We start from the raw sequence: 25190 nt of genomic DNA, 5'->3' as shown, positions 1-25190 counted from the left end.
CCTTTTTCAGACATCTTGTTTGTACGTTAATTATAGTAGTGGGTTAAGATTGGTTGGTTGATTTGGTGTTTTAAGTCCACTTTATGCACAGTAAGGCTAATCGGGACTGGACCTACAGTTTAAAGTGGGATCCGAACAACTTGTACCTCCACCGGGTATCGAACCCGGGACCCCTTGATTACAAGGCGACGACGGAGTGGGTTAAGAAAATTACATTTGGGTTTATTATTTTTATGGTTAATAAGTAGAATCTATTTATTAAATAATATAAAATATTTCAGTATTATTTTTAATTTTATTTAATTTTGGAAGTATTTGTATCCAACTTAAAGTAATTTCCTTACTTAATATGTAATTTTAATGCTTATTGAGTTTAGAGGAAAAAGAACGGAATATATCTATATAGGACACAATTTTCCGGATTCGAATCCCGGAGTGTTCTTTCTGAGTGTCCATATCGTAACTCATCATCATTTATGCGTTTAGTCTAAAGTGGTCAGAGACGCGAAGTAAAAAAAATCAAATGAAATTAAAACATTGTATTAACCATACATCTAAAAAATAATCTAAGCCTGGGCCTATCTCCCGACTGCCAATCTCCCTCCCACAATCCTAGCTAGAGGTATCGATATCTTCAACCGGTAATAGGGTGACGTGGGTCAGTACGTCGAACGCTCACTCGTTATAGGAGATATCCGAGACTGGGTTACGCTACTCACTGGTAGATCCCAAATTTTCTCAAGATAGTGGGTTTGCCACCAGTCCTATACACAGGCCGAAAACCCAGAGACTGAACCCAGGCGAACTCGAACCCATGCCGTCCCGCAGTCGGAATCCAAAGCCTATCGCGAGCTATTCATAATATTCCAAGGTGGTTCGCATTTTCACTTGTCCATGTAGCAATATTCGCTGAGACATCGTGGACCTATTTAGCTCAAGACCTGTGATTCCTAGTGGCTCCATTATGTTTCTATCGACTGTAATGAAAGAGTAAGAACTACATGTTCAAAATACAAACGAAGTCTAAAAACAAGGAAACGATTGTAATTCTATTTGACTTTGAGCGTTGAATATCTTTCTGTTTTAGACATTCACGACTATGAGGCCAAGTATTGAATAAACTGATGAAGGGAAAGTCCCAGGCCAAGATTCGAACCCGCGAAGCCTGGCGTCGTAGCACTGTGTGCTAAATTCTCCACCAGGCAGATCGATAGATCAAGTTTGTTGATACTTTTTGAAGTATTGGTGTTGGAAAAACTATTAATATTAACAAAAAAACATCAATGAGTTTACTTTGTGATACATGACTGTTTAATGACAGTTTTGGATTTCAAGGAGAGTCTGGTCATTGTTCTTGTGTCCCAACTGTGCGATTTTTGCCAAACGAGAGTCCATCACGGAGATGAAATTAATAAAATTTTAATGTGATGTTATTTTCATAAATAAGAATCATAATTAATTTTTGCTCGTATATATGCAAAAGGTATTATGTATAATGAACATCAAAATGGAATCACGTCCGATTGTATTGGTAAGGCTACAGCCAGGCTCCCACTCCCAGGCGCTGTCCCACTACTGCTCGACACGAGGGCTTTTGGCTGCTCGGTCTCCCGCCTGGCCCAGTACGCCCTTCCTCAGCCAACCTGGTCACCCGAGGCTCCCCTCAGGAAACCATATTGATGCCGAGCTTAGTGCGGACGCCCAGTCAACATGGGGCACTACACTGCAAGACTCCCGACCTCAAACCATCCGATGATCCCGGCCTCCAGGAAGCTGGATTACAGGAGCACGCCACGACTCCTAGCCGACAACCAGTTCCTTACATTCACAGCATACGTTACTTCAAGTCACGTATCGAGGTGGTGTCATTTCCACATATGTTTCCATTCGGATTACAAACATCAGTGCCTCCCCCATGGGGTAGAAGTAACGTCGTCACTTTGCAATCTAGATTACTGGGTTCGAAATGTGGTGCAGGCATGTAGTGATTGGCATCCTTGTTTAAACTGTAGGCCCATCCCTACAACCTAGAAGACAAGTTTAGCACCTCCGTTTCATGATACTAGTTATTTAGATTTCTCAAACTAGTTTTTCTTTCTTTCTTAAATACTATGGCTAATGTGGTAAGAGGGACATTCACTCTGGGCTCTGATTGACTGATTGATTGATTTGGTTTATTTTACTATGATTTTCTGCCGGTTTAGGCTAATCGCGAAGATGAGGGTGAGTGATGATATCATTAATTAGATGAATTTGATGAAGGGACACTAACATAAAACACACATGCCTTGGCCAGAACTCCAACCCGGGACCCAAGGCTACGTAGCCTACTCTGATAAACACTTCGCCACGTAGATCTGCACTCTGGACTCTGTGCCAGATATAAATTCATTGATGTAATTTATCTTATTCATAGTTTGTAACTTTATAACATTATATTTCAAAGAAAGTATTAATACCTCTTAGCTGATAATCATTATATTGCCGGCCTCCGTGGCGGAGTGGTAAGCACAACGTGCTACTACACCACATGATAATGAGAACATGTTAGGTTTCATGTATACTTTACCCTATAATGGTAATCCTTTTTCAGACATCTTGTTTGTACGTTAATTATAGTAGTGGGTTAAGATTGGTTGGTTGATTTGGTGTTTTAAGTCCACTTTATGCACAGTAAGGCTAATCGGGACTGGACCTACAGTTTAAAGTGGGATCCGAACCACTTGTACCTCCACCGGGTATCGAACCCGGGACCCCTTGATTACAAGGCGACGACGGAGTGGGTTAAGAAAATTACATTTGGGTTTATTATTTTTATGGTTAATAAGTAGAATCTATTTATTAAATAATATAAAATATTTCAGTATTATTTTTAATTTTATTTAATTTTGGAAGTATTTGTATCCAACTTAAAGTAATTGCCTTACTTAATATGTAATTTTAATGCTTATTGAGTTTAGAGGAAAAAGAACTGAATATATCTATATAGGACACAATTTTCCGGATTCGAATCCCGGAGTGTTCTTTCTGAGTGTCCATATCGTCACTCATCATCATTTATGCGTTTAGTCTAAAGTGGTCAGAGACGCGAAGTAAAAAAAATCAAATGAAATTAAAACATTCTATTAACCATACATCTAAAAAATAATCTAAGCCTGGGCCTATCTCCCGACTGCCAATCTCCCTCCCACAATCCTAGCTAGAGGTATCGATATCTTCAACCGGTAATAGGGTGACGTGGGTCAGTACGTCGAACGCTCACTCGTTATAGGAGATATCCGAGACTGGGTTACGCTACTCACTGGTAGATCCCAAATTTTCTCAAGATAGTGGGTTTGCCACCAGTCCTATACACAGGCCGAAAACCCAGAGACTGAACCCAGGCGAACTCGAACCCATGCCGTCCCGCAGTCGGAATCCAAAGCCTATCACGAGCTATTCATAATATTCCAAGGTGGTTCGCATTTTCACTTGTCCATGTAGCAATATTCGCTGAGACATCGTGGATCTATTTAGCTCAAGACCTGTGATTCCTAGCGGCTCCATTATGTTTCTAACGACTGTAATGAAAGAGTAAGAACTACATGTTCAAAATACAAACGAAGTCTAAAAACAAGGAAACGATTGTAATTCTATTTGACTTTGAGCGTTGAATATCTTTCTGTTTTAGACATTCACGACTATGAGGCCAAGTATTGAATAAACTGATGAAGGGAAAGTCCCAGGCCAAGATTCGAACCCGCGAAGCCTGGCGTCGTAGCACTGTGTGCTAAATTCTCCACCAGGCAGATCGATAGATCAAGTTTGTTGATACTTTCTGAAGTATTGGTGTTGGAAAAACTATTAATATTAACAAAAAAACATCAATGAGTTTACTTTGTGATACATGACTGTTTAATGACAGTTTTGGATTTCAAGGAGAGTCTGGTCATTGTTCTTGTGTCCCAACTGTGCGATTTTTGCCAAACGAGAGTCCATCACGGAGATGAAATTAATAAAATTTTAATGTGATGTTATTTTCATAAATAAGAATCATAATTAATTTTTGCTCGTATATATGCAAAAGGTATTATGTATAATGAACATCAAAATGGAATCACGTCCGATTGTATTGGTAAGGCTACAGCCAGGCTCCCACTCCCAGGCGCTGTCCCACTACTGCTCGACACGAGGGCTTTTGGCTGCTCGGTCTCCCGCCTGGCCCAGTACGCCCTTCCTCAGCCAACCTGGTCACCAGAGGCTCCCTTCAGGAAACCATATTGATGCCGAGCTTAGTGAGGACGCCCAGTCAACATGGGGCACTACACTGCAAGACTCCCGACCTCAAACCATCCGATGACCCCGGCCTCCAGGAAGCTGGATTACAGGAGCACGCCACGACTCCCAGCCGACAACCAGTTCCTTAGATTCACAGCATACGTTACGTCAAGTCACGTATCGAGGTGGTGTCATTTCCACATATGTTTCCATTCAGATTACAAACATCAGTGCCTCCCCCATGGGGTAGAAGTAACGTCGTCACTTTGCAATCTAGGTTACTGGGTTCGAAATGTGGTGCAGGCATGTAGTGATTGGCATCCTTGTTTAAACTGTAGGCCCATCCCTACAACCTAGAAGACAAGTTTAGCACCTCCGTTTCATGATACTAGTTATTTAGATTTCTCAAACTAGTTTTTCTTTCTTTCTTAAATACTATGGCTAATGTGGTATGAGGGACATTCACTCTGGGCTCTGATTGACTGATTGATTGATTTGGTTTATTTTACTATGATTTTCTGCCGGTTTAGGCTAATCGCGAAGATGAGGGTGAGTGATGATATCATTAATTAGATGAATTTGATGAAGGGACACTAACATAGAACACACATGCCTTGGCCAGAACTCCAAAACGGGACCCAAGGCTACGTAGCCTACTCTGATAAACACTTCGCCACGTAGATCTGCACTCTGGACTCTGTGCCAGATATAAATTCATTGATGTAATTTATCTTATTCATAGTTTGTAAGTTTATAACATTATATTTCAAAGAAAGTATTAATACCTCTTAGCTGATAATCATTATATTGCCGGCCTCCGTGGCGGAGTGGTAAGCACAACGTGCTACTACACCACATGATAATGAGAACATGTTAGGTTTCATGTATACTTTACCCTATAATGGTAATCCTTTTTCAGACATCTTGTTTGTACGTTAATTATGGTAGTGGGTTAAGATTGGTTGGTTGATTTGGTGTTTTAAGTCCACTTTATGCACAGTAAGGCTAATCGGGACTGGACCTACAGTTTAAAGTGGGATCCGAACCACTTGTACCTCCACCGGGTATCGAACCCGGGACCCCTTGATTACAAGGCGACGACGGAGTGGGTTAAGAAAATTACATTTGGGTTTATTATTTTTATGGTTAATAAGTAGAATCTATTTATTAAATAATATAAAATATTTCAGTATTATTTTTAATTTTATTTAATTTTGGAAGTATTTGTATCCAACTTAAAGTAATTGCCTTACTTAATATGTAATTTTAATGCTTATTGAGTTTAGAGGAAAAAGAACTGAATATATCTATATAGGACACAATTTTCCGGATTCGAATCCCGGAGTGTTCTTTCTGAGTGTCCATATCGTATCTCATCATCATTTATGCGTTTAGTCTAAAGTGGTCAGAGACGCGAAGTAAAAAAATCAAATGAAATTAAAACATTCTATTAACCATACATCTAAAAAATAATCTAAGCCTGGGCCTATCTCCCGACTGCCAATCTCCCTCCCACAATCCTAGCTAGAGGTATCGATATCTTCAACCGGTAATAGGGTGACGTGGGTCAGTACGTCGTACGCTCACTCGTTATAGGAGATATCCTAGACTGGGTTACGCTACTCACTGGTAGATCCCAAATTTTCTCAAGATAGTGGGTTTGCCACCAGTCCTATACACAGGCCGAAAACCCAGAGACTGAACCCAGGCGAACTCGAACCCATGCCGTCCCGCAGTCGGAATCCAAAGCCTATCGCGAGCTATTCATAATATTCCAAGGTGGTTCGCATTTTCACTTGTCCATGTAGCAATATTCGCTGAGACATCGTGGACCTATTTAGCTCAAGACCTGTGATTCCTAGTGGCTCCATTATGTTTCTATCGACTGTAATGAAAGAGTAAGAACTACATGTTCAAAATACAAACGAAGTCTAAAAACAAGGAAACGATTGTAATTCTATTTGACTTTGAGCGTTGAATATCTTTCTGTTTTAGACATTCACGACTATGAGGCCAAGTATTGAATAAACTGATGAAGGGAAAGTCCCAGGCCAAGATTCGAACCCGCGAAGCCTGGCGTCGTAGCACTGTGTGCTAAATTCTCCACCAGGGAGATCGATGGATCAAGTTTGTTGATACTTGTTGAAGTATTGGTTTTGGAAAAACTATTAATATTAAAAAAAAGAACATCAATCAGTTTACTTTGTGATACATGACTGTTTAATGACAGTTTTGAATTTCAAGGAGAGTCTGGTCATTGTTCTTGTGTCCCAACTGTGCGATTCTTGCCATACGAGAGTCCATCACGGAAATGAAATTAATAAAATTTTAAAGTGATGTTATTTTCATAAATGAGAATCATAATTAATTTTTGCTCGTATATATGCAAAAGGTATTATGTATAATGAACATCAAAATGGAATCACGTCCGATTGTATTGATAAGGCTACAGCCAGGCTCCCACTCCCAGGCGCTGTCTCACTACTGCACGACACGAGAGCTTTTGGCTGCTCGGTCTCCCGCCTGGCCCAGTACGCCCTTCCTCAGCCAACCTGGTCACCCGAGGCTCCCCCTCAGGAAACCATATTGATGCCGAGCTTAGTGCGGACGCCCAGTCAACATGGGGCACTACACTGCAAGACTCCCGATCTCAAACCATCCGATGATCCCGGCCTCCAGGAAGCTGGATTACAGGAGCACGCCACGACTCCCAGCCGACAACCAGTTCCTTAGATTCACAGCATACGTTACGTCAAGTCACGTATCGAGGTGGTGTCATTTCCACATATGTTTCCATTCAGATTACAAACATCAGTGCCTCCCCCATGGGGTAGAAGTAACGTCGTCACTTTGCAATCTAGGTTACTGGGTTCGAAATGTGGTGCAGGCATGTAGTGATTGGCATCCTTGTTTAAACTATAGGCCCATCCCTACAACCTAGAAGACAAGTTTAGCACCTCCGTTTCATGATACTAGTTATTTAGATTTCTCAAACTAGTTTTTCTTTCTTTCTTAAATACTATGGCTAATGTGGTATGAGGGACATTCACTCTGGGCTCTGATTGACTGATTGATTGATTTGGTTTATTTTACTATGATTTTCTGCCAGTTTAGGCTAATCGCGAAAATGAGGGTGAGTGATGATATCATTAATTAGATGAATTTGATGAAGGGACACTAACATAGAACACACATGCCTTGGCCAGAACTCCAAAACGGGACCCAAGGCTACGTAGCCTACTCTGATAAACACTTCGCCACGTAGATCTGCACTCTGGACTCTGTGCCAGATATAAATTTATTGATGTAATTTATCTTATTCATAGTTTGTAACTTTATAACATTATATTTCAAAGAAAGTATTAATACCTCTTAGCTGATAGTAATTATATTGCCGGCCTCCGTGGCGGAGTGGTAAGCACAACGTGCTACTACACCACATGATAATGAGAACATGTTAGGTTTCATGTATACTTTACCCTATAATGGTAATCCTTTTTCAGACATCTTGTTTGTACGTTAATTATAGTAGTGGGTTAAAATTGGTTGATTGATTTGGTATTTTAAGTCCACTTTATGCACAGTAAGGCTAATCGGGACTGGACCTACAGTTTAAAGTGGGATCCGAACCACTTGTACCTCCACCGGGTATCGAACCCGGGACCCCTTGATTACAAGGCGACGACGGAGTGGGTTAAGAAAATTACATTTGGGTTTATTATTTTTATGGTTAATAAGTAGAATCTATTTATTAAATAATATAAAATATTTCAGTATTATTTTTAATTTTATTTAATTTTGGAAGTATTTGTATCCAACTTAAAGTAATTGCCTTACTTAATATGTAATTTTAATGCTTATTGAGTTTAGAGGAAAAAGAACTGAATATATCAATATAGGACACAATTTTCCGGATTCGAATCCCGGAGTGTTCTTTCTGAGTGTCCATATCGTAACTCATCATCATTTATGCGTTTAGCCTAAAGTGGTCAGAGATGCGAAGTAAAAAAATCAAATGAAATTAAAACATTGTATTAACCATACATCTAAAAAATAATCTAGCCTGGGCCTATCTCCCGACTGCCAATCTCCCTCCCACAATCCTAGCTAGAGGTATCGATATCTTCAACCGGTAATAGGGTGACGTGGGTCAGTATGTCGAACGCTCACTCGTTATAGGAGATATCCGAGACTGGGTTACGCTACTCACTGGTAGATCCCAAATTTTCTCAAGATAGTGGGTTTGCCACCAGTCCTATACACAGGCCGAAAACCCAGAGACTGAACCCAGGCGAACTCGAACGCATGCCGTCCCGCAGTCGGAATCCAAAGCCTATCGCGAGCTATTCATAATATTCCAAGGTGGTTCGCATTTTCACTTGTCCATGTAGCAATATTCGCTGAGACATCGTGGACCTATTTAGCTCAAGACCTGTGATTCCTAGCGGCTCCATTATGTTTCTATCGACTGTAATGAAAGAGTAAGAACTACATGTTCAAAATACAAACGAAGTCTAAAAACAAGGAAACGATTGTAATTCTATTTGACTTTGAGCGTTGAATATCTTTCTGTTTTAGACATTCACGACTATGAGGCCAAGTATTGAATAAACTGATGAAGGGAAAGTCCCAGGCCAAGATTCGAACCCACGAAGCCTGGCGTCGTAGCACTGTGTGCTAAATTCTCCACCAGGCAGATCGATAGATCAAGTTTGTTGATACTTTTTGAAGTATTGGTGTTGGAAAAACTATTAATATTAACAAAAAACATCAATGAGTTTACTTTGTGATACATGACTGTTTAATGACAGTTTTGAATTTCAAGGAGAGTCTGGTCATTGTTCTTGTGTCCCAACTGTGCGATTCTTGCCATACGAGAGTCCATCACGGAAATGAAATTAATAAAATTTTAAATTAATGTTATTTTCATAAATGAGAATCATAATTAATTTTTGCTCGTATATATGCAAAAGGTATTATGTATAATGAACATCAAAATGGAATCACGTCCGATTGTGTTGGTAAGGCTACAGCCAGGCTCCCACTTCCAGGCGCTGTCCCACTACTGCTCGACACGAGGTCTTTTGGCTGCTCGGTCTCCCGCCTGGCCCAGTACGCCCTTCCTCAGCCAACCTGATCACCCGAGGCTCCCCTCAGGAAACCATATTGATGCCGAGCTTAGTGCGGACGCCCAGTCAACATGGGGCACTACACTGCAAGACTCCCGACCTCAAACCATCCGATGATCCCGGCCTCCAGGAAGCTGGATTACAGGAGCACGCCACGACTCCCAGCCGACAACCAGTTCCTTAGATTCACAGCATACGTTACGTCAAGTCACGTATCGAGGTGGTGTCATTTCCACATATGTTTCCATTCGGATTACAAACATCAGTGCCTCCCCCATGGGGTAGAAGTAACGTCGTCACTTTGCAATCTAGATTACTGGGTTCGAAATGTGGTGCAGGCATGTAGTGATTGGCATCCTTGTTTAAACTGTAGGCCCATCCCTACAACCTAGAAGACAAGTTTAGCACCTCCGTTTCATGATACTAGTTATTTAGATTTCTCAAACTAGTTTTTCTTTCTTTCTTAAATACTATGGCTAATGTGGTAAGAGGGACATTCACTCTGGGCTCTGATTGACTGATTGATTGATTTGGTTTATTTTACTATGATTTTCTGCCGGTTTAGGCTAATCGCGAAGATGAGTGTGAGTGATGATATCATTAATTAGATGAATTTGATGAAGGGACACTAACATAGAACACACATGCCTTGGCCAGAACTCCAACCCGGGACCCAAGGCTACGTAGCCTACTCTGATAAACACTTCGCCACGTAGATCTGCACTCTGGACTCTGTGCCAGATATAAATTCATTGATGTAATTTATCTTATTCATAGTTTGTAACTTTATAACATTATATTTCAAAGAAAGTATTAATACCTCTTAGCTGATAATCATTATATTGCCGGCCTCCATGGCGGAGTGGTAAGCACAACGTGCTACTACACCACATGATAATGAGAACATGTTAGGTTTCATGTATACTTTACCCTATAATAGTAATCCTTTTTCAGACATCTTGTTTGTACGTTAATTATAGTAGTGGGTTAAGATTGGTTGGTTGATTTGGTGTTTTAAGTCCACTTTATGCACAGTAAGGCTAATCGGGACTGGACCTACAGTTTAAAGTGGGATCCGAACAACTTGTACCTCCACCGGGTATCGAACCCGGGACCCCTTGATTACAAGGCGACGACGGAGTGGGTTAAGAAAATTACATTTGGGTTTATTATTTTTATGGTTAATAAGTAGAATCTATTTATTAAATAATATAAAATATTTCAGTATTATTTTTAATTTTATTTAATTTTGGAAGTATTTGTATCCAACTTAAAGTAATTTCCTTACTTAATATGTAATTTTAATGCTTATTGAGTTTAGAGGAAAAAGAACTGAATATATCTATATAGGACACAATTTTCCGGATTCGAATCCCGGAGTGTTCTTTCTGAGTGTCCATATCGTAACTCATCATCATTTATGCGTTTAGTCTAAAGTGGTCAGAGACGCGAAGTAAAAAAAATCAAATGAAATTAAAACATTGTATTAACCATACATCTAAAAAATAATCTAAGCCTGGGCCTATCTCCCGACTGCCAATCTCCCTCCCACAATCCTAGCTAGAGGTATCGATATCTTCAACCGGTAATAGGGTGACGTGGGTCAGTACGTCGAACGCTCACTCGTTATAGGAGATATCCGAGACTGGGTTACGCTACTCACTGGTAGATCCCAAATTTTCTCAAGATAGTGGGTTTGCCACCAGTCCTATACACAGGCCGAAAACCCAGAGACTGAACCCAGGCGAACTCGAACCCATGCCGTCCCGCAGTCGGAATCCAAAGCCTATCGCGAGCTATTCATAATATTCCAAGGTGGTTCGCATTTTCACTTGTCCATGTAGCAATATTCGCTGAGACATCGTGGACCTATTTAGCTCAAGACCTGTGATTCCTAGTGGCTCCATTATGTTTCTATCGACTGTAATGAAAGAGTAAGAACTACATGTTCAAAATACAAACGAAGTCTAAAAACAAGGAAACGATTGTAATTCTATTTGACTTTGAGCGTTGAATATCTTTCTGTTTTAGACATTCACGACTATGAGGCCAAGTATTGAATAAACTGATGAAGGGAAAGTCCCAGGCCAAGATTCGAACCCGCGAAGCCTGGCGTCGTAGCACTGTGTGCTAAATTCTCCACCAGGCAGATCGATAGATCAAGTTTGTTGATACTTTTTGAAGTATTGGTGTTGGAAAAACTATTAATATTAACAAAAAAACATCAATGAGTTTACTTTGTGATACATGACTGTTTAATGACAGTTTTGGATTTCAAGGAGAGTCTGGTCATTGTTCTTGTGTCCCAACTGTGCGATTTTTGCCAAACGAGAGTCCATCACGGAGATGAAATTAATAAAATTTTAATGTGATGTTATTTTCATAAATAAGAATCATAATTAATTTTTGCTCGTATATATGCAAAAGGTATTATGTATAATGAACATCAAAATGGAATCACGTCCGATTGTATTGGTAAGGCTACAGCCAGGCTCCCACTCCCAGGCGCTGTCCCACTACTGCTCGACACGAGGGCTTTTGGCTGCTCGGTCTCCCGCCTGGCCCAGTACGCCCTTCCTCAGCCAACCTGGTCACCCGAGGCTCCCCTCAGGAAACCATATTGATGCCGAGCTTAGTGCGGACGCCCAGTCAACATGGGGCACTACACTGCAAGACTCCCGACCTCAAACCATCCGATGATCCCGGCCTCCAGGAAGCTGGATTACAGGAGCACGCCACGACTCCTAGCCGACAACCAGTTCCTTACATTCACAGCATACGTTACTTCAAGTCACGTATCGAGGTGGTGTCATTTCCACATATGTTTCCATTCGGATTACAAACATCAGTGCCTCCCCCATGGGGTAGAAGTAACGTCGTCACTTTGCAATCTAGATTACTGGGTTCGAAATGTGGTGCAGGCATGTAGTGATTGGCATCCTTGTTTAAACTGTAGGCCCATCCCTACAACCTAGAAGACAAGTTTAGCACCTCCGTTTCATGATACTAGTTATTTAGATTTCTCAAACTAGTTTTTCTTTCTTTCTTAAATACTATGGCTAATGTGGTAAGAGGGACATTCACTCTGGGCTCTGATTGACTGATTGATTGATTTGGTTTATTTTACTATGATTTTCTGCCGGTTTAGGCTAATCGCGAAGATGAGGGTGAGTGATGATATCATTAATTAGATGAATTTGATGAAGGGACACTAACATAAAACACACATGCCTTGGCCAGAACTCCAACCCGGGACCCAAGGCTACGTAGCCTACTCTGATAAACACTTCGCCACGTAGATCTGCACTCTGGACTCTGTGCCAGATATAAATTCATTGATGTAATTTATCTTATTCATAGTTTGTAACTTTATAACATTATATTTCAAAGAAAGTATTAATACCTCTTAGCTGATAATCATTATATTGCCGGCCTCCGTGGCGGAGTGGTAAGCACAACGTGCTACTACACCACATGATAATGAGAACATGTTAGGTTTCATGTATACTTTACCCTATAATGGTAATCCTTTTTCAGACATCTTGTTTGTACGTTAATTATAGTAATGGGTTAAGATTGGTTGGTTGATTTGGTGTTTTAAGTCCACTTTATGCACAGTAAGGCTAATCGGGACTGGACCTACAGTTTAAAGTGGGATCCGAACCACTTGTACCTCCACCGGGTATCGAACCCGGGACCCCTTGATTACAAGGCGACGACGGAGTGGGTTAAGAAAATTACATTTGGGTTTATTATTTTTATGGTTAATAAGTAGAATCTATTTATTAAATAATATAAAATATTTCAGTATTATTTTTAATTTTATTTAATTTTGGAAGTATTTGTATCCAACTTAAAGTAATTGCCTTACTTAATATGTAATTTTAATGCTTATTGAGTTTAGAGGAAAAAGAACTGAATATATCTATATAGGACACAATTTTCCGGATTCGAATCCCGGAGTGTTCTTTCTGAGTGTCCATATCGTCACTCATCATCATTTATGCATTTAGTCTAAAGTGGTCAGAGACGCGAAGTAAAAAAAATCAAATGAAATTAAAACATTCTATTAACCATACATCTAAAAAATAATCTAAGCCTGGGCCTATCTCCCGACTGCCAATCTCCCTCCCACAATCCTAGCTAGAGGTATCGATATCTTCAACCGGTAATAGGGTGACGTGGGTCAGTACGTCGAACGCTCACTCGTTATAGGAGATATCCGAGACTGGGTTACGCTACTCACTGGTAGATCCCAAATTTTCTCAAGATAGTGGGTTTGCCACCAGTCCTATACACAGGCCGAAAACCCAGAGACTGAACCCAGGCGAACTCGAACCCATGCCGTCCCGCAGTCGGAATCCAAAGCCTATCACGAGCTATTCATAATATTCCAAGGTGGTTCGCATTTTCACTTGTCCATGTAGCAATATTCGCTGAGACATCGTGGATCTATTTAGCTCAAGACCTGTGATTCCTAGCGGCTCCATTATGTTTCTAACGACTGTAATGAAAGAGTAAGAACTACATGTTCAAAATACAAACGAAGTCTAAAAACAAGGAAACGATTGTAATTCTATTTGACTTTGAGCGTTGAATATCTTTCTGTTTTAGACATTCACGACTATGAGGCCAAGTATTGAATAAACTGATGAAGGGAAAGTCCCAGGCCAAGATTCGAACCCGCGAAGCCTGGCGTCGTAGCACTGTGTGCTAAATTCTCCACCAGGCAGATCGATAGATCAAGTTTGTTGATACTTTTTGAAGTATTGGTGTTGGAAAAACTATTAATATTAACAAAAAAACATCAATGAGTTTACTTTGTGATACATGACTGTTTAATGACAGTTTTGGATTTCAAGGAGAGTCTGGTCATTGTTCTTGTGTCCCAACTGTGCGATTTTTGCCAAACGAGAGTCCATCACGGAGATGAAATTAATAAAATTTTAATGTGATGTTATTTTCATAAATAAGAATCATAATTAATTTTTGCTCGTATATATGCAAAAGGTATTATGTATAATGAACATCAAAATGGAATCACGTCCGATTGTATTGGTAAGGCTACAGCCAGGCTCCCACTCCCAGGCGCTGTCCCACTACTGCTCGACACGAGGGCTTTTGGCTGCTCGGTCTCCCGCCTGGCCCAGTACGCCCTTCCTCAGCCAACCTGGTCACCAGAGGCTCCCTTCAGGAAACCATATTGATGCCGAGCTTAGTGAGGACGCCCAGTCAACATGGGGCACTACACTGCAAGACTCCCGACCTCAAACCATCCGATGACCCCGGCCTCCAGGAAGCTGGATTACAGGAGCACGCCACGACTCCCAGCCGACAACCAGTTCCTTAGATTCACAGCATACGTTACGTCAAGTCACGTATCGAGGTGGTGTCATTTCCACATATGTTTCCATTCAGATTACAAACATCAGTGCCTCCCCCATGGGGTAGAAGTAACGTCGTCACTTTGCAATCTAGGTTACTGGGTTCGAAATGTGGTGCAGGCATGTAGTGATTGGCATCCTTGTTTAAACTGTAGGCCCATCCCTACAACCTAGAAGACAAGTTTAGCACCTCCGTTTCATGATACTAGTTATTTAGATTTCTCAAACTAGTTTTTCTTTCTTTCTTAAATACTATGGCTAATGTGGTATGAGGGACATTCACTCTGGGCTCTGATTGACTGATTGATTGATTTGGTTTATTTTACTATGATTTTCTGCCGGTTTAGGCTAATCGCGAAGATGAGGGTGAGTGATGATATCATTAATTAGATGAATTTGATGAAGGGACACTAACATAGAACACACATGCCTTGGCCAGAACTCCAAAACGGGACCCAAGGCTACGTAGCCTACTCTGATAAACACTTCGCCACGTAGATCTGCACTCTGGACTCTGTGCCAGATATAAATTCATTGATGTAATTTATCTTATTCATAGTTTGTAAGTTTATAACATTATATTTCAAAGAAAGTATTAATACCTCTTAGCTGATAATCATTATATTGCCGGCCTCCGTGGCGGAGTGGTAAGCACAACGTGCTACTACACCACATGATAATGAGAACATGTTAGGTTTCATGTATACTTTACCCTATAATGGTAATCCTTTTTCAGACATCTTGTTTGTACGTTAATTATGGTAGTGGGTTAAGATTGGTTGGTTGATTTGGTGTTTTAAGTCCACTTTATGCACAGTAAGGCTAATCGGGACTGGACCTACAGTTTAAAGTGGGATCCGAACCACTTGTACCTCCACCGGGTATCGAACCCGGGACCCCTTGATTACAAGGCGACGACGGAGTGGGTTAAGAAAATTACATTTGGGTTTATTATTTTTATGGTTAATAAGTAGAATCTATTTATTAAATAATATAAAATATTTCAGTATTATTTTTAATTTTATTTAATTTTGGAAGTATTTGTATCCAACTTAAAGTAATTGCCTTACTTAATATGTAATTTTAATGCTTATTGAGTTTAGAGGAAAAAGAACTGAATATATCTATATAGGACACAATTTTCCGGATTCGAATCCCGGAGTGTTCTTTCTGAGTGTCCATATCGTAACTCATCATCATTTATGCGTTTAGTCTAAAGTGGTCAGAGACGCGAAGTAAAAAAATCAAATGAAATTAAAACATTCTATTAACCATACATCTAAAAAATAATCTAAGCCTGGGCCTATCTCCCGACTGCCAATCTCCCTCCCACAATCCTAGCTAGAGGTATCGATATCTTCAACCGGTAATAGGGTGACGTGGGTCAGTACGTCGTACGCTCACTCGTTATAGGAGATATCCGAGACTGGGTTACGCTACTCACTGGTAGATCCCAAATTTTCTCAAGATAGTGGGTTTGCCACCAGTCCTATACACAGGCCGAAAACCCAGAGACTGAACCCAGGCGAACTCGAACCCATGCCGTCCCGCAGTCGGAATCCAAAGCCTATCGCGAGCTATTCATAATATTCCAAGGTGGTTCGCATTTTCACTTGTCCATGTAGCAATATTCGCTGAGACATCGTGGACCTATTTAGCTCAAGACCTGTGATTCCTAGTGGCTCCATTATGTTTCTATCGACTGTAATGAAAGAGTAAGAACTACATGTTCAAAATACAAACGAAGTCTAAAAACAAGGAAACGATTGTAATTCTATTTGACTTTGAGCGTTGAATATCTTTCTGTTTTAGACATTCACGACTATGAGGCCAAGTATTGAATAAACTGATGAAGGGAAAGTCCCAGGCCAAGATTCGAACCCGCGAAGCCTGGCGTCGTAGCACTGTGTGCTAAATTCTCCACCAGGGAGATCGATGGATCAAGTTTGTTGATACTTGTTGAAGTATTGGTTTTGGAAAAACTATTAATATTAAAAAAAAGAACATCAATCAGTTTACTTTGTGATACATGACTGTTTAATGACAGTTTTGAATTTCAAGGAGAGTCTGGTCATTGTTCTTGTGTCCCAACTGTGCGATTCTTGCCATACGAGAGTCCATCACGGAAATGAAATTAATAAAATTTTAAAGTGATGTTATTTTCATAAATGAGAATCATAATTAATTTTTGCTCGTATATATGCAAAAGGTATTATGTATAATGAACATCAAAATGGAATCACGTCCGATTGTATTGATAAGGCTACAGCCAGGCTCCCACTCCCAGGCGCTGTCTCACTACTGCTCGACACGAGAGCTTTTGGCTGCTCGGTCTCCCGCCTGGCCCAGTACGCCCTTCCTCAGCCAACCTGGTCACCCGAGGCTCCCCCTCAGGAAACCATATTGATGCCGAGCTTAGTGCGGACGCCCAGTCAACATGGGGCACTACACTGCAAGACTCCCGATCTCAAACCATCCGATGATCCCGGCCTCCAGGAAGCTGGATTACAGGAGCACGCCACGACTCCCAGCCGACAACCAGTTCCTTAGATTCACAGCATACGTTACGTCAAGTCACGTATCGAGGTGGTGTCATTTCCACATATGTTTCCATTCAGATTACAAACATCAGTGCCTCCCCCATGGGGTAGAAGTAACGTCGTCACTTTGCAATCTAGGTTACTGGGTTCGAAATGTGGTGCAGGCATGTAGTGATTGGCATCCTTGTTTAAACTATAGGCCTATCCCTACAACCTAGAAGACAAGTTTAGCACCTCCGTTTCATGATACTAGTTATTTAGATTTCTCAAACTAGTTTTTCTTTCTTCCTTAAATACTATGGCTAATGTGGTATGAGGGACATTCACTCTGGGCTCTGATTGACTGATTGATTGATTTGGTTTATTTTACTATGATTTTCTGCCAGTTTAGGCTAATCGCGAAAATGAGGGTGAGTGATGATATCATTAATTAGATGAATTTGATGAAGGGACACTAACATAGAACACACATGCCTTGGCCAGAACTCCAAAACGGGACCCAAGGCTACGTAGCCTACTCTGATAAACACTTCGCCACGTAGATCTGCACTCTGGACTCTGTGCCAGATATAAATTTATTGATGTAATTTATCTTATTCATAGTTTGTAACTTTATAACATTATATTTCAAAGAAAGTATTAATACCTCTTAGCTGATAGTAATTATATTGCCGGCCTCCGTGGCGGAGTGGTAAGCACAACGTGCTACTACACCACATGATAATGAGAACATGTTAGGTTTCATGTATACTTTACCCTATAATGGTAATCCTTTTTCAGACATCTTGTTTGTACGTTAATTATAGTAGTGGGTTAAAATTGGTTGATTGATTTGGTATTTTAAGTCCACTTTATGCACAGTAAGGCTAATCGGGACTGGACCTACAGTTTAAAGTGGGATCCGAACCACTTGTACCTCCACCGGGTATCGAACCCGGGACCCCTTGATTACAAGGCGACGACGGAGTGGGTTAAGAAAATTACATTTGGGTTTATTATTTTTATGGTTAATAAGTAGAATCTATTTATTAAATAATATAAAATATTTCAGTATTATTTTTAATTTTATTTAATTTTGGAAGTATTTGTATCCAACTTAAAGTAATTGCCTTACTTAATATGTAATTTTAATGCTTATTGAGTTTAGAGGAAAAAGAACTGAATATATCAATATAGGACACAATTTTCCGGATTCGAATCCCGGAGTGTTCTTTCTGAGTGTCCATATCGTAACTCATCATCATTTATGCGTTTAGCCTAAAGTGGTCAGAGATGCGAAGTAAAAAAATCAAATGAAATTAAAACATTGTATTAACCATACATCTAAAAAATAATCTAGCCTGGGCCTATCTCCCGACTGCCAATCTCCCTCCCACAATCCTAGCTAGAGGTATCGATATCTTCAACCGGTAATAGGGTGACGTGGGTCAGTATGTCGAACGCTCACTCGTTATAGGAGATATCCGAGACTGGGTTACGCTACTCACTGGTAGATCCCAAATTTTCTCAAGATAGTGGGTTTGCCACCAGTCCTATACACAGGCCGAAAACCCAGAGACTGAACCCAGGCGAACTCGAACGCATGCCGTCCCGCAGTCGGAATCCAAAGCCTATCGCGAGCTATTCATAATATTCCAAGGTGGTTCGCATTTTCACTTGTCCATGTAGCAATATTCGCTGAGACATCGTGGACCTATTTAGCTCAAGACCTGTGATTCCTAGCGGCTCCATTATGTTTCTATCGACTGTAATGAAAGAGTAAGAACTACATGTTCAAAATACAAACGAAGTCTAAAAACAAGGAAACGATTGTAATTCTATTTGACTTTGAGCGTTGAATATCTTTCTGTTTTAGACATTCACGACTATGAGGCCAAGTATTGAATAAACTGATGAAGGGAAAGTCCCAGGCCAAGATTCGAACCCACGAAGCCTGGCGTCGTAGCACTGTGTGCTAAATTCTCCACCAGGCAGATCGATAGATCAAGTTTGTTGATACTTTTTGAAGTATTGGTGTTGGAAAAACTATTAATATTAACAAAAAACATCAATGAGTTTACTTTGTGATACATGACTGTTTAATGACAGTTTTGAATTTCAAGGAGAGTCTGGTCATTGTTCTTGTGTCCCAACTGTGCGATTCTTGCCATACGAGAGTCCATCACGGAAATGAAATTAATAAAATTTTAAATTAATGTTATTTTCATAAATGAGAATCATAATTAATTTTTGCTCGTATATATGCAAAAGGTATTATGTATAATGAACATCAAAATGGAATCACGTCCGATTGTGTTGGTAAGGCTACAGCCAGGCTCCCACTTCCAGGCGCTGTCCCACTACTGCTCGACACGAGGTCTTTTGGCTGCTCGGTCTCCCGCCTGGCCCAGTACGCCCTTCCTCAGCCAACCTGATCACCCGAGGCTCCCCTCAGGAAACCATATTGATGCCGAGCTTAGTGCGGACGCCCAGTCAACATGGGGCACTACACTGCAAGACTCCCGACCTCAAACCATCCGATGATCCCGGCCTCCAGGAAGCTGGATTACAGGAGCACGCCACGACTCCCAGCCGACAACCAGTTCCTTAGATTCACAGCATACGTTACGTCAAGTCACGTATCGAGGTGGTGTCATTTCCACATATGTTTCCATTCGGATTACAAACATCAGTGCCTCCCCCATGGGGTAGAAGTAACGTCGTCACTTTGCAATCTAGATTACTGGGTTCGAAATGTGGTGCAGGCATGTAGTGATTGGCATCCTTGTTTAAACTGTAGGCCCATCCCTACAACCTAGAAGACAAGTTTAGCACCTCCGTTTCATGATACTAGTTATTTAGATTTCTCAAACTAGTTTTTCTTTCTTTCTTAAATACTATGGCTAATGTGGTAAGAGGGACATTCACTCTGGGCTCTGATTGACTGATTGATTGATTTGGTTTATTTTACTATGATTTTCTGCCAGTTTAGGCTAATCGCGAAGATGAGGGTGAGTGATGATATCATTAATTAGATGAATTTGATGAAGGGACACTAACATAGAACACACATGCCTTGGCCAGAACTCCAACCCGGGACCCAAGGCTATGTAGCCTACTCTGATAAACACTTCGCCACGTAGATCTGCACTCTGGACTCTGTGCCAGATATAAATTCATTGATGTAATTTATCTTATTCATAGTTTGTAACTTTCTAACATTATATTTCAAAGAAAGTATTAATACCTCTTAGCTGATAATCATTATATTGCCGGCCTCCATGGCGGAGTGGTAAGCACAACGTGCTACTACACCACATGATAATGAGAACATGTTAGGTTTCATGTATACTTTACCCTATAATGGTAATCCTTTTTCAGGCATCTTGTTTGTACGTTAATTATAGTAGTGGGTTAAGATTGGTTGGTTGATTTGGTGTTTTAAGTCCACTTTATGCACAGTAAGGCTAATCGGGACTGGACCTACAGTTTAAAGTGGGATCCGAACAACTTGTACCTCCACCGGGTATCGAACCCGGGACCCCTTGATTACAAGGCGACGACGGAGTGGGTTAAGAAAATTACATTTGGGTTTATTATTTTTATGGTTAATAAGTAGAATCTATTTATTAAATAATATAAAATATTTCAGTATTATTTTTAATTTTATTTAATTTTGGAAGTATTTGTATCCAACTTAAAGTAATTGCCTTACTTAATATGTAATTTTAATGCTTATTGAGTTTAGAGGAAAAAGAACTGAATATATCTATATAGGACACAATTTTCCGGATTCGAATCCCGGAGTGTTCTTTCTGAGTGTCCATATCGTAACTCATCATCATTTATGCGTTTAGTCTAAAGTGGTCAGAGACGCGAAGTAAAAAAAATCAAATGAAATTAAAACATTGTATTAACCATACATCTAAAAAATAATCTAAGCCTGGGCCTATCTCCCGACTGCCAATCTCCCTCCCACAATCCTAGCTAGAGGTATCGATATCTTCAACCGGTAATAGGGTGACGTGGGTCAGTATGTCGAACGCTCACTCGTTATAGGAGATATCCGAGACTGGGTTACGCTACTCACTGGTAGATCCCAAATTTTTTGAAGATAGTGGGTTTGCCACCAGTTCTATACACAGGCCGAAAACCCAGAGACTGAACCCAGGCGAACTCGAACGCATGCCGTCCCGCAGTCGGAATCCAAAGCCTATCGCGAGCTATTCATAATATTCCAAGGTGGTTCGCATTTTCACTTGTCCATGTAGCAATATTCGCTGAGACATCGTGGACCTATTTAGCTCAAGACCTGTGATTCCTAGCGGCTCCATTATGTTTCTATCGACTGTAATGAAAGAGTAAGAACTACATGTTCAAAATACAAACGAAGTCTAAAAACAAGGAAACGATTGTAATTCTATTTGACTTTGAGCGTTGAATATCTTTCTGTTTTAGACATTCACGACTATGAGGCCAAGTATTGAAAAAACTGATGAAGGGAAAGTCCCAGGCCAAGATTCGAACCCGCGAAGCCTGGCGTCGTAGCACTGTGTGCTAAATTCTCCACCAGGCAGATCGATAGATCAAGTTTGTTGATACTTTTTGAAGTATTGGTGTTGGAAAAACTATTAATATTAACAAAAAAACATCAATGAGTTTACTTTGTGATACATGACTGTTTAATGACAGTTTTGAATTTCAAGGAGAGTCTGGTCATTGTTCTTGTGTCCCAACTGTGCGATTTTTGCCAAACGAGAGTCCATCACGGAGATGAAATTAATAAAATTTTAATGTGATGTTATTTTCATAAATAAGAATCATAATTAATTTTTGCTCGTATATATGCAAAAGGTATTATGTATAATGAACATCAAAATGGAATCACGTCCGATTGTATTGGTAAGGCTACAGCCAGGCTCCCACTCCCAGGCGCTGTCCCACTACTGCTCGACACGAGGGCTTTTGGCTGCTCGGTCTCCCGCCTGGCCCAGTACGCCCTTCCTCAGCCAACCTGATCACCCGAGGCTCCCCTCAGGAAACCATATTGATGCCGAGCTTAGTGCGGACGCCCAGTCAACATGGGGCACTACACTGCAAGACTCCCGACCTCAAACCATCCGATGATCCCGGCCTCCAGGAAGCTGGATTACAGGAGCACGCCACGACTCCCAGCCGACAACCAGTTCCTTAGATTCACAGCATACGTTACGTCAAGTCACGTATCGAGGTGGTGTCATTTCCACATATGTTTCCATTCGGATTACAAACATCAGTGCCTCCCCCATGGGGTAGAAGTAACGTCGTCACTTTGCAATCTAGATTACTGGGTTCGAAATGTGGTGCAGGCATGTAGTGATTGGCATCCTTGTTTAAACTGTAGGCCCATCCCTACAACCTAGAAGACAAGTTTAGCACCTCCGTTTCATGATACTAGTTATTTAGATTTCTCAAACTAGTTTTTCTTTCTTTCTTAAATACTATGGCTAATGTGGTAAGAGGGATTGATTGATTGATTGATTGATTTAGTTTATTTTACTTCGCGTTTTGTGCCTCTTGGCTAATTTGCGAAGATGGGGATGAGTGATGAAATGATGAAATTGATGAATGGACATTCACAAACAACCAAGCCCGACCAGGATTCGAACCCGGGACCCTTGGCGTCGCAGCGCGAAGTGCTAACCACTCGGCCACAGGGTAAGAGGGACATTCACTCTGGGCTCTGATTGACTGATTGATTGATTTGGTTTATTTTACTATGATTTTCTGCCAGTTTAGGCTAATCTCGAAGATGAGGGTGAGTGATGATATCATTAATTAGATGAATTTGATGAAGGGACACTAACATAGAACACACATGCCTTGGCCAGAACTCCAACCCGGGACCCAAGGCTACGTAGCCTACTCTGATAAACACTTCGCCACGTAGATCTGCACTCTGGACTCTGTGCCAGATATAAATTCATTGATGTAATTTATCTTATTCATAGTTTGTAACTTTATAACATTATATTTCAAAGAAAGTATTAATACCTCTTAGCTGATAATCATTATATTGCCGGCCTCCGTGGCGGAGTGGTAAGCACAACGTGCTACTACACCACATGATAATGAGAACATGTTAGGTTTCATGTATACTTTACCCTATAATGGTAATCCTTTTTCAGACATCTTGTTTGTACGTTAATTATAGTAGTGGGTTAAGATTGGTTGGTTGATTTGGTGTTTTAAGTCCACTTTATGCACAGTAAGGCTAATCGGGACTGGACCTACAGTTTAAAGTGGGATCCGAACCACTTGTACCTCCACCGGGTATCGAACCCGGGACCCCTTGATTACAAGGCGACGACGGAGTGGGTTAAGAAAATTACATTTGGGTTTATTATTTTTATGGTTAATAAGTAGAATCTATTTATTAAATAATATAAAATATTTCAGTATTATTTTTAATTTTATTTAATTTTGGAAGTATTTGTATCCAACTTAAAGTAATTGCCTTACTTAATATGTAATTTTAATGCTTATTGAGTTTAGAGGAAAAAGAACTGAATATATCTATAGAGGACACAATTTTCCGGATTCGAATCCCGGAGTGTTCTTTCTGAGTGTCCATATCGTAACTCATCATCATTTATGCGTTTAGTCTAAAGTGGTCAGAGACGAGAAGTAAAAAAAATCAAATGAAATTAAAACATTGTATTAACCATACATCTAAAAAATAATCTAAGCCTGGGCCTATCTCCCGACTGCCAATCTCCCTCCCACAATCCTAGCTAGAGGTATCGATATCTTCAACCGGTAATAGGGTGACGTGGGTCAGTACGTCGAACGCTCACTCGTTATAGGAGATATCCGAGACTGGGTTACGCTACTCACTGGTAGATCCCAAATTTTCTCAAGATAGTGGGTTTGCCACCAGTCCTATACACAGGCCGAAAACCCAGAGACTGAACCCAGGCGAACTCGAACCCATGCCGTCCCGCAGTCGGAATCCAAAGCCTATCGCGAGCTATTCATAATATTCCAAGGTGGTTCGCATTTTCACTTGTCCATGTAGCAATATTCGCTGAGACATCGTGGACCTATTTAGCTCAAGACCTGTGATTCCTAGCGGCTCCATTATGTTTCTATCGACTGTAATGAAAGAGTAAGAACTACATGTTCAAAATACAAACGAAGTCTAAAAACAATGAAACTATTGTAATTCTATTTGACTTTGAGCGTTGAATATCTTTCTGTTTTAGACATTCACGACTATGAGGCCAAGTATTGAATAAACTGATGAAGGGAAAGTCCCAGGCCAAGATTCGAACCCGCGAAGCCTGGCGTCGTAGCACTGTGTGCTAAATTCTCCACCAGGCAGATCGATAGATCAAGTTTTTTGATACTTTTTGAAGTATTGGTGTTGGAAAAACTATTAATATTAACAAAAAAACATCAATGAGTTTACTTTGTGATACATGACTGTTTAATGACAGTTTTGGATTTCAAGGAGAGTCTGGTCATTGTTCTTGTGTCCCAACTGTGCGATTTTTGCCAAACGAGAGTCCATCACGGAGATGAAATTAATAAAATTTTAATGTGATGTTATTTTCATAAATAAGAATCATAATTAATTTTTGCTCGTATATATGCAAAAGGTATTATGTATAATGAACATCAAAATGGAATCACGTCCGATTGTATTGGTAAGGCTACAGCCAGGCTCCCACTCCCAGGCGCTGTCCCACTACTGCTCGACACGAGGGCTTTTGGCTGCTCGGTCTCCCGCCTGGCCCAGTACGCCCTTCCTCAGCCAACCTGGTCACCCGAGGCTCCCCTCAGGAAACCATATTCATGCCGAGCTTAGTGAGGACGCCCAGTCAACATGGGGCACTACACTGAAAGACTCCCGACCTCAA

General features: G+C 40.7%; 1 protein-coding gene across 2 annotated transcripts in view; it reads right to left on the bottom strand.

Annotated features, from left to right (window-relative positions):
• LOC145978645 (N-acetylated-alpha-linked acidic dipeptidase 2-like) overlaps positions 1-25190 on the bottom strand; it is a 211601-nt gene that overhangs the window by 128334 nt on the left and 58077 nt on the right. The window lies entirely within an intron of this gene.

The sequence above is a fragment of the Lepisma saccharinum genome, chromosome 25 (assembly GCF_977018435.1).
Source record: "Lepisma saccharinum chromosome 25, izLepSacc3.1, whole genome shotgun sequence".
Classification (NCBI taxonomy): domain Eukaryota; kingdom Metazoa; phylum Arthropoda; class Insecta; order Zygentoma; family Lepismatidae; genus Lepisma; species Lepisma saccharinum.
This window is presented reverse-complemented; position numbering and strand designations above follow the sequence as displayed.